This window comes from Planococcus citri, chromosome 3 (genome assembly GCF_950023065.1).
Source record: "Planococcus citri chromosome 3, ihPlaCitr1.1, whole genome shotgun sequence".
NCBI classification, from domain to species: Eukaryota; Metazoa; Arthropoda; class Insecta; order Hemiptera; family Pseudococcidae; genus Planococcus; species Planococcus citri.
Window position 1 is genome coordinate 60,307,732 of NC_088679.1, and position 12,037 is coordinate 60,319,768.

Here is a 12,037-nt window from a genome sequence, read left to right on the forward strand (position 1 = left end):
AAATTCAACAGTGTGACCTATTGAATTGGAATTGGATTAAAATTCCACACTGCGATAAAAAGTAGCAACAGTTCTCATGTTGCACCCTCTCATCTTAAGCATCGCCCAGCAAATTCGACTTCAAGATTTTTTTCAACGATTTAGTAGTGTGATCCATCAAAATGAGTTAGGATTTCATGTTGAGATCTAAAATGGGGTAATTTTTCATAACTTTCGAGTTACCTTTTTTCCTCTCTCTCTCTCTCCAAAAAAACAGGTTTCCGAAAATGACGACACTTTTAGTATTGTTTCCCCCTTTAACTTTGGCTCTCCCCATCTGACTCTCACGATCACGTGACCTGTAATATTTTATTAAAATTTCACACTGAGATCACAAATGCCAATATAGTTTTTATATCGACTTTATTCTCTCCCTAAAATCAATCATGCTGACCAGTTTCAAAACGAACCACGACAACCACGTGTTTTCATGTTCAACTTTCAGCTTTAGTCCCCCCCCCCCCCCCATTGACTTCCAAGAATTTATTATTAATTCAGCTGCGTAAGTGTGACCTATCATGAGTTGAAATTTCACTCTGAGACCCAAAATGGGATCATTTTTCATAATTTTTATTTTACCCCCTCTCTCCCTCCCTCCCCCTCCCTAAAAAAATCCACCAGATTTGTCGATTTTTTTTCAAAACTAGCCACGAGATGCACTTGAATTGGTTTAAATTTCACGTCAACATCAAAAATGAACACATTTATAATTTTGCACTTCCTCCTCCAGCTCTGGGCTCAGTGGGCCCTTCTCATTTGCTCATTTGACTTTTCAACTATGTGCCCAAAAAACTTGGTTTAAAATTTAAAATATCACGTTGAGATCAAAAATGGCAAAGGTTTTTACAAAAAAAAACAGACTAACCGATTCCAGAACTAAGCAGGAATAGAATTTTACGTTAGAATCAAAAACAACGACAGTTTTCATGTTGAACCCTTTCACCATGTTTTAGCTCTCTCAAAACCAGACTTCTGACAATTTTTTCAACACTTCAGCCCTTCAGCCGTGTAACCTCTCAAAGTGAGTTGAAATTTCACGCTGAGGTGAAACATGGCGACATTTTTCATTTTGTATACTCTTTCATTCTGTTTTAGCCCCTTTCTTCGACCTAAACTACCTGAATCGTGAATGCAAATATCAGAATCGTGCACAAGCATTTAAAAATGAGCCACTTTTGAGATTTTTATTGATTTAAAGCCAGATCTTCATACTTGATAAAATTTCAGATTGATTAAAAACCTCGTGGCAGAAGACGTGACACCTTACTTACTTAGTTCACTTTTTGTCGTGCTACTGACTTAAAGTTCAATTTTGAAAAAAATCAACTTCCAAAAAAAGCAGATTTGAAGCTGTTTCGCACTTCTTTTTCACTTTTCGCAGCAAAAAATTAGAGATCGCAGTAAAATGAAGTACCCTTTAAAAAAATTTTTTTTAATGCACGGGCACTAAAAAATAGTAAAATTTGAAATTTCCAATTTGCCAACAACTCCTAAATTTTTGCTAGATTCTCAATTCGAAAATTACTCAGCAAAAACAAAAACTCGCCAAATTTCCACATTTTTGTATTTTCCAACATTAACGTTGATTCTATGAGAAAATCCAAGGAAAAAAATACTCAGAATATGACAGGATTTTTTAGTACTTTTCAACATCAACAATTCAACATAGACTTAATGAGAAAACTGAGCATCATTTTGATCGAAGAATCTCATAAACAAAGATTCTCAGAAAAAATTAAATCTCTCTTGAATGGAGGCATATTTTTCAATCCTCTATTTTTTTTTTTTTTTTTAAATCTTTATCTACTTTATCCAAAAAAATTGTGATGATTACGGACACTGGATCCACTAATTTTGAAAACTGATAAGGGAATTTCTAGACTGGAATTCATCCTGTCTTTTTTAGACTCGCTCTAAAAGGGTTTCGATGCGTAGAAACCGAATTTTCAATCACTTTTTAATAATTCGTTGTAATTTCCTAGCTTTTACCCAGAAATATTGTAATTTTACACCCAAATCAATCAGCCAATCAGAACGCAGCAAAATACCATTTTGTAACATAATTTCGATAATGTCTATCAATAAAGAACTGTCCAAGGACATAAAGACCCATTATAGAATATTCCAAACCCACGAAAAAATCACTCCTCCCTCCACCCTTCATATTTCCTACTTCATAACGAAAAACTCCCAATATACGCTCTAATCACCGCACAATCACGAATTTGGCAATCACCTCTCGCCAATTACCTCCACCCTGCTTCTCCAACACCACCCAATACCTATCCATTCGCTGGACACAAATGGTCAACTACGGTACTTTGTATTTCGCAGGCCTTAGAAGGATACCATTTTGGGAAACTTATCTCCAATTTTGGAAAAAATCGCACGCATTTGTAGATTCTAAATACCGGTCGCGAACGATGCGGTATTGTACTCGTACAGCATTCCATTATCCTTAGATGGATCTGTATAAATGCGTGCGAAGATTAGTAAGCAAAACAAACCTATAGGGTACCAGAGACCATCGAGTATAAAAACCGTCCGTACGCCTATTAAAAACTCTAATAAAGCATCGTCTGTTATAAAAATCACGCACATTTGTAGACGCACGCGTGGAAAAATTCCATAAGGCGGCGTGACTTTCGCGTCTTAGAATGGATGCCGAATTTTAATTAAACTTAATGCTGCGTCGTCGTCGTCTTCTTCGTGTCAGTAGCTCTGTCGTCGAGAGATTTCGCGACTCGGGTATTTAAAAAATCTACATGCCTGTCCTTTTTTTTCTTTCTCTACTTGCTAACACGTTCATCGTGTTTGTTCTTCTAATTCTCAAATTTTTACCTACCTTTGTCTTTGATCACGCGAAGCAATTATTTGATCTCAAAATAGTCGAGTTTGTCGTCTCATCAGCGGCAGAAATGAAACATCGTATGTTTAATTTTCATTCTGTTTGATTAAAAAATGAACAATAAGTCCTTAATAAACGCTCGTTATCATCGGCCAATCCTTTTTATAAAACCCATAATTCGAAATCTCCTCCACATTCTATCCATTTTAAACCACGCAAATAAAGTTTAGCCATCGAAGCATCGCGGAAAAAAACCCCTAGACATCCTATTAAATCGAAACCAAATCCATCGAAACTTTTTCATCCTAACAAGATTGATGTAAATTACGCTAAATCTCATTCGTATACGAGCGGATAACATTTGGCACAAACGAGCGAAAAAAAGAGCCATGTCACCGTCACGTCACCCGATGCGATCCACATCAGATGTAAACATTTCCCATCGGTTATCCGACACTTCTCACACCTTCGTATAGTACGAGTACTTTGAAAACTCGAGAAAACATTGTAAATATGTACATCTAACATAAGCTTCAAATTACTCGTAGCATCGTCTCTTCATCGACGACGACGCGAATCACCATAATACTCCGTACAAATAAAAATAAAAATTCACGTTTGACCTACATAAAAGGCTAAACAACACATTATTACCTATGTACTACAAGAAGGAACCCATCTCTGTGTGAGGTGGTGATGACGACGAGAATAAAAACATTAAAATCATCACTACGAGTATACCTTTTCCTCGTAAAGTACGTATTATAATATACATATTACAACGTGGAATACGTATTACGACGACGACTAGTCGATAACGTCGTCGTGAAAGTAAATGAGAATAAAAAATCTCTATCAATTTCACGAGTATAAAATTAATCAAATTGTGTAACATCGAACCGGTTGTTCCCTTTGGTGTTCGCGATGTTCGATTCGATGCTTAACGTTTCACATGCCGTCTAATATACTGGAACATACTAGGTGTATGTACTATTGGAACATCATATGATTCATGAATCATCTTATTAGCTTAATGATTCACCTTATAACATTAATACCTATACTCGAGCTACATCGTAAAGGTATACCCAAGTATGTCGAAGGAATCGCGGTCAAACGCACACAGTGCATCAAAATCGAGGTTTTTGCTCTGTTAGAACATACGTAGAATTGTTTTGAAAATTCTGTCGTCTATTTTTGGTCTATTCACATTCAAATTCCAAATTGCAGCATTTTTTTTTTTTTTTTTTTTTTTTTCATTTTCATTGAACAAACAAACAAACAAATCTAATTCACGTTTTAAAAATGAAAAATTTAAATGACATTTCGAAAATTAGGAAAAAACGACGACCTTTGGATAGAAAGGTCTTTTCCTGACCAAAAGATCTGTTAAGACATCCTGTCATTTTATCAAATCAAGATGCATCATTTCAAAAATTCAAAACTTACTCATACTTTACGATCTGTAATTCTGTAAGATGAAAATTCGATACTCACCTGAAACAAAAAAATAGAACAAAATATTAAATTAGTTAAAGGTTACAATCATTTTCGATATCTTTTTAATTAAAATATATAAATCTATTCGCCTTTCGGGCGTCAGTACAGGGCTCGTTATATGTAGGTACTCGTTTTTTTCTAAACAAAAAATTAACTTTACTGACAGTAGGTGATCAAAAAATGCTCGAAAACTCGGAAATACAAAAATTCATCTCCCTAATAAAAAACATCAATCTCACAAACCAAATCTAACCCCCCCCCCTCTACGGGTGTAATAATCTTGTAACTATAAACACCCCCCCCCCCAAAAAAAGTTCTAGTTTTCAATTTTAAGAAGTTGAACTAATTTTGCACCTTTTGGCAAATTTTGGCAACGAAGTGAGGATTTTTACAGGTTCGAGTAAAAAAGTCAATATTTGGCTAAAAACAAATCTGAGCAAAAAGCACCCAGTTTTGGAAATTGTAGGCATACTTTTTAGCAAATCCTGCCAAAAAAAAAAAAATAAAACGAAACATTTGGATGACTCTTGAAAAAAATATTAATGCTCAGTAATTTTGCTAAAAACTGAGAACTTTTGTAAAAAACAAGAGCAAGAGAGCAAGACGAAAACAGTGAATTTTTTCAGCAATTTATGCAGAAATGTGATGTTTTTGCAAAATTTTCGGCAAAAAACATGACTTTGACAATTTTAGCAAGAGGCAGCCTTTTATGAAAATTATTAGCAATAAATATATCTATGTAGGTACATATTTAAAATTTTGGTGAAAAAGCGAGAATTTTGAACAACTTTAAATAAAAGATGGGATATTTTGGAATTTTCTACAAAAACCGACAATTATTGGCAATTTTTCTGAAGACCGAAAATTTTGTCAATTTTTGTCAAATACATAGCAAGACTTTGACGATTTCAGCAAAAAGCAGAACCTTTATTTAGGGCAGTTCCCGTTGAAAGGGCGGTTTCTGAACAATTTTTGGAATTTTCAGCAAAAAGACAATTTTTAGTCATTTTGCAAAATAGCAGAAATTTTTGTCATTTTTGAAAAAGTGAAAAATTTTGACAAAAGGCAAGACTTTGGACAATTTTTACAAAAAAAGTTTTTTTTTTGCAATTTCCTGCAAAACATCTAAATCTTTGGACTATTTTTTTTTTTTGACTTTTTGGAAGTTTTAGGAAAAAAGTGCAATTTTTTTTAGCAATTTTGCTAGAAGGCGAGAGTTTTTGTCAATTTTTAGAAAAAAGCAAGACTATGGAAACTAGTGGAAAAATATACTTTTCCCAAATATTGGTCAAAAAAGCGAGAATTCTGGACAGTTTTGGAGAAAAAGTAGAACTTTCTAGAATTTTTTTCAAAAAAACGACAATCCTTCGCTTTTTTTCTGAAAAAATGACAATTTTTGTAAATTTTTGACAAAAACAAGACTTTGACAATTTCTTGAAAATGATTGAAAAAAATATTTTTTTTTACAATTTTTGTCAAAAAACAATATTTTTCAAAAATTGTAGGCAAAGCGATACTTTTGCATAATTGAATCGCTGAGAACAGAAAGGGGCTAAGTCCATTTTCGCATTTTTCAGGAATAACAAAAAACTAATTTATTTGAAAATCAAAAATTTTTGGTAAACATGCTTAAGGCCATTGGAAGAGGACCCCAAGACACAATTTTTAGCACACTGTTTAGGAAAAAAATATATTCACGTGCGCCGGCATTGTAGCTGCCTAAACAAATGGGACTTGGACCCTTTCTGCACTCAATCGCCAAAATTTCTCTTGAAATTGCTCGGGCACAAATGGAGCTTGATTCTACATCTAAGTACATTACTTAGACTGCTATCTCGTTTAAATTGACCAAAAACCCCTTGAGGTATAAAACTTTTTGCCAAAGTTGCTAATTTTGTCGTCTTTTTTCAGTACAGAGATGAACTTAAATGTCAAAAAATGGTCTTTTCGAAAATGTTAGTTATTTTTCAAATAATTCAAAAAATTTAACAAAAAAGTCATCAATGCGGACCCGGCCCTTTTCTGCACCCAAATACCACTTTCCTGGCAGTTTTGCGGAAATCTGACATCACCAGTCGATCCGCCGTACTTCGAAACCCCCATATCCGTGAAAAAAAGTCCAAATTGTGACTTGGTCTCTTTCTGTTTTCACCGATTCAATTTTAGGAAAATAATTAGTGAATTTTTGGTTCACCAGCTTTTCTGTCGAAATATGTGGATAAGGTGCTTTCTTCGAACCCTCCATAAAAAAAAACCTGGACGCTCATGAATTGTTTCTTGATTTCTATTTTTCAATTTTCAAAACAATTAATGCTTTTAATTTAAAACCAAAAAATTATATCCATAATCGTAAGCCCTTTCCCCTTTTTAGTGTGCGTAGCACACTATTGGTTTCGCTTTGAGAAATGAAATTTCATTGTAACTGAATGTTCTCTTAAGCTATCCAACCATTTTTTGTACCTATTGGACACCATTTGAGAATCATTAAGACGGAGGGTATAGATGTATTTTCATTCAATTCGGATGGGTAATTGCTGAGTAATTGCAATTTTAGTTCATTATTTTAATGCATAAATTCCTAAAAAATGGTAAAGGGGACTTATAAACCACCTGCCGCTCATTGTACCCTGCTATACCCCCAGCCATCATCACTTTATAAACAGCTGCGTTGCATTGTACCCTGTTACACCCCCAGTCTGCCAGCTGTGTATTTCAAGTGGGAGTGGCTTGGTGGGGCGTTTCCCTCCAATGTATTTGGTTACCTCTGGCAGTAAAACAAATTGGCAGTTCATTTTATGTGAAACTCTTGTGAAGTATACATCATTCTAGTTTATGGTTTGCTTCTGTTAAGAATAGTGTTACCTATATTGTTCTTGTGTTGATTTAATGGTTGCAGCTTTGCAGTTAAAATAAACAGGTAATTATTACATCATCATTATTGTTTTTATTATGTATTATCATTTTTTTAATTTCTGTTTTTTTAGGCTAGTTCAAATTCCTAATCTGGTGTTATTATTTTTTTTTTTTGAAATTTTTGATTTTTGTTTTTTTTAGACTAGTTTAAGTTGAGTTTCTAATTTGGTGTTTTTTTAATTCAAATCTATTATTATTTTTTTTTAATTTCAATTTTTGTTTTTTTCAGACTAGTTTAAATTGAGTTTCTAATCTGGTGCTTTTCTATTTTAAATCTATAATTTTTTTTTTGAAATTTTAATTTTTGTTTTTTTCAGGCTAGTTTAAATTAAGTTTCTAATCTAATCTGGTGTTATTATTTATTTTTTTTTTGTAATTTTTTTGTTTTTGTTTTTGTTTAGACTAGTTCAAATTGACTTTCTAATTTGGTGCTTTTTTAATTCAAATCTATTATTTTTTTTTTGTAATTTTTTTGTTTTTGTTTTTGTTTAGACTAGTTCAAATTGACTTTCTAATTTGGTGAATCTATAATTTTTTTTTTGAAATTTTAATTTTTGTTTTTTTCAGGCTAGTTTAAATTAAGTTTCTAATCTAATCTGGTGTTATTATTTATTTTTTTTTTGTAATTTTTTTGTTTTTGTTTTTGTTTAGACTAGTTCAAATTGACTTTCTAATTTGGTGTTTTTTTAATTCAAATCTATTATTATTTTTTTTAAATTTCAATTTTTGTTTTTTTCAGACTAGTTTAAATTGAGTTTCTAATCTGGTGCTTTTCTATTTTAAATCTATAATTTTTTTTTTGAAATTTTAATTTTTGTTTTTTTCAGGCTAGTTTAAATCAAGTTTCTAATCTAATCTGGTGTTATTATTTATTTTTTTTTTGTAATTTTTTTGTTTTTGTTTTTGTTTGGGCTAGTTCAAATTGACTTTCTAATTTGGTGCTTTTTAAATTCAAATCTATTATTTTTTTTTTGAAATTTCAATTTTTGTTTTTTTCAGACTAGTTCAAATTGAGTTTCTAATCTGGTGTTTTTTTAATTCAAATCTATAATTTTTTTTTTTGAAATTTTAATTTTTGTTTTTTTCAGGCTAGTTTAAATTGAGTTTCTAATCTAATCCGGTGTTATTATTTATTTATTTTTTTTTAATTTTTTTTTTTTTTTTTTTTTTAGACTAGTTCAAATTGAGTTTCTAATCTGGTGCTTTTTTTTAATACATAGGGACAAATGAAGCCAACAAGTAGTGGCATACCTAATTGAAGCTAATAAGTAGTGGCAATGTGGAGGCAAAATTAAAGTCAATACATAGGGACAAATGAAGCCAAAAAGTAGTGGCATACCTAATTGAAGCCAATAAGTAGTGGCAATGTTGAGGCAAAATTAAAGTCAATACATAGGGACAAATGAAGCCAACAAGTAGTGGCATACCTAATTGAAGCTAATAAGTAGCGGCAATGTTGAGGCAAAATTAAAGTCAATACATAGGGACAAATGAAGCCAACAAGTAGTGGCATACCTAATTGAAGCCAATAAGTAGTGGCAATGTTGAGGCAAAATTAAAGTCAATACATAGGGACAAATGAAGCCAACAAGTAGTGGCATACCTAATTGAAGCCAATAAGTAGTGGCAATGTTGAGGCAAAATTAAAGTCAATACATAGGGATAAATGAAGCCAACAAGTAGTGGCATACCTAATTGAAGCCAATAAGTAGTGGCAATGTTGAGGATGATTGAACTTTATTTTTCAGATTTCAGTCTTGTTGTCTAATTTGGAGCATTTTTTCATCAAAAGAATAGTTTTATTCATCAATTTTTTCAAATTTGCCAAGTTGGCCACTCTTACTGACTATATATTTACTGTTTTTGGATTTTTGAAATTTTCTCAAGTATGTTTTACTTATTGCAAATTTAATTTATTATTTATATTTTCCAAGTTGATTTTTTTTTGTGTTTCTATCTAGTAACTGTTATTTGTTCAATTTTAATTTTTTTTTTTGCAGGCTAAAAAGTGTTGTTATTCCAAGAATATTTTCTGGTTATTTTTTTGTTTTTGATTTATTATTTTTCTATTGAGTAATACATTCCTGTTTTTTTTTTATGATATAAAATGTGGAAATTATTATTTTTGTATTAAATAATTGTAAATTCTAAGTTTTTTTTAATGCTATAAAATGAGGTTAGGAATAGTATCTTGAACCATTTTTTACTGAAGTTGGTACATGGTACCATTTATCAATTATGTTATTGTTCTACATTTAATTCAATTTTGGTTTGTTAATTTTTTTTTTTTTAATAATAAAAAGCTAACGAATGGTCAATACATAGGGACAAATGAAGCCAACAAGTAGTGGCATACCTAATTGAAGCCAATAAGTAGTGGCAATGTGGAGGCAAAATTAAAGTCAATACGTAGGGACAAATGAAGCCAACAAGTAGTGGCATACCTAATTAAAGCCAATAAGTAGTGGCAATGTGGAGGCAAAATTAAAGTCAATACATAGGGACAAATGAAGCCAACAAGTAGTGGCATACCTAATTGAAGCCAATAAGTAGTGGCAATGTGGAGGCAAAATTAAAGTCAATACATAGGGACAAATGAAGCCAACAAGTAGTGGCATACCTAATAGAAGCCAATAAGTAGTGGCAATGTGAAGGCAAAATTTAAGTCAATACATAGGGACAAATGAAGCCAACAAGTAGTGGCATACCTATTTGAAACCAATAATTAGTGGCAAGTCAAGCCTATATGTGGAGGCCAAATTATCGTAAAGTCAATATATAGGGACAAATGAAGCCAACAAGTAGTGGCATAATTGAAGCCAATAAGTAGTGGCAAGTCAATACAATAGGTGGTAGCCAAAAATTCCTTTTTTTGCTATAAATTCCAAAAAACCTCATTTTATTTAAAAATTGTCTAAAAATCTTATTGTTTTCTGTTTTTTGCTAAAATTTAATTTTTGTACTGAAGAATGAAGATGAAATTATTGTTCCTAGTACTAGCTTCTTTACTAATATATTTTACTGAATTTTTGTTTGTGTCTAGAATACGAACGTTGTTTTTTTCTGTTTATAATTTTTGTTTTTCATATTTTATTCAGTTAGCACAAATAATATATGTATTTACTTTTGTTTACATTTACCATTAAATAATTATTCTTATTTTTGTTTTCACATCTTATTCAGTATTTACAAGTACCTATATGATTATTTTTTGTAAACTATCAGTTAAAACTGTACAACTGTATACAGCTACGCACACTTTGCAGCTAAGCTGTGCTTAGCTGTCTAGTTAAAATTTAAGTCACTTCGTTTTTTCCTGACTTCTCCAATAATCCATTTGTCGCATTTCATAATTTCTCTTCAATAATAAAATCCACAAATCTAAAACATCAACGAATAGAACTTTTTTTCCATTGAAAACACGAGCTCGTAATGAGTAGATACTCAGACAAAAAAAAAAACAACAACAACAGACAAAATACTTCACATTTGCATGACATCTTGAATCGTTTCCGAACGAAATCTTTATCGCACCTAGCCAATAATAAAACGAACGTGGGGGTACGTAACTCGAAGTACACAAAACAAATTTTCAAAATTCATTTAGCTAATAGCCATCGCACCAGCACCCTTCGAGCTTCGAGGCCTTCATCGTAAACTCATTTTCACACCATCTGAGAATTAATTAATTAAAAATTATCTAATACCCATATGTAGTAAGAGTATACGCGAGTAAAAGCGAGAAAACGGCTCGTTTAGGGGGTGGGGGTGTGGGACACATGGATGGTTTGGCGTTGTTTTCACGACATTACCATTATTACCATAGTTTTAAAACAAGCAATGTCTACACATATAGCAAAATTTTACCTTTTAGCTATTTGGGTTGTGCGCAATTTCCAAAAGTGATTTTCACTATATACCTACCCCTTTTCCTATTCGCTTTTGTAAACTTCGCGCTTCGCCAAAGATTTAAATATCTACCGAGAGAGCATCGAATGAACCTTAATGCTACTGTTTTCATCCTTGGAATGTCGTTCGATCTCCCTTTACCCGTTCAAATACGTAGTCTACGTCGTAGTGTCGTATTTACGACAACGATGTACTCAATGCATACGTTCTACATCGAAAGGGATAGATATAGAGATAGAGATACCTTATACCTACTCCATCGCCATAGTAAACTATCTACCTACCAACCTACCAACCTGCTAGAACGCACATTTAAATAATATCATTCGAGAGCCGGAAATAACGAGAAAAAGGTCTTATACGGTAGGAAAAATGGGTCATTTACGAATACCTACCTATACCTATAGAACCGATCTACGAGAAAGTGAATACACACCATTTTACGTAACACGAGATTTTGTTTTATACGTTTACATTTCTTTACGAAAAATACATTTACGTAGGTTGTTAATGAATTATTCGCACGGATTTTCGTTCATTTTTCCTCCCCTTTCTCGCTCTCTCACTCTCGCTCCTTCTTTCTCATAGTCAGCTAAACTCAACCAAATAGGCCAATTTTGGGAGCTCGACTGTTCACTTTTTGTACGAAAATCTACGAACTGGATGAGTAATTCCTACGACCTCGTATATCTATGTATGTACCTTGACTATCACTTATTTGTAAAAATTGACAACAAATTACCTAGAAAAGATGGTTACATTTTTTTAAATCGAACATGTTTGATAACACATTCTAGTATAGCAGAGAAATACATAGAAAGGTCAATG

At 32.3% G+C, this 12,037-nt stretch overlaps 1 protein-coding gene across 8 annotated transcripts in view; it reads right to left on the reverse strand.

Annotated features, from left to right (window-relative positions):
- mtd (mustard) overlaps window positions 1-12,037 on the reverse strand; it is a 443,203-nt gene that overhangs the window by 237,070 nt on the left and 194,096 nt on the right. The gene's annotated exons all lie outside the window — the stretch shown is intronic.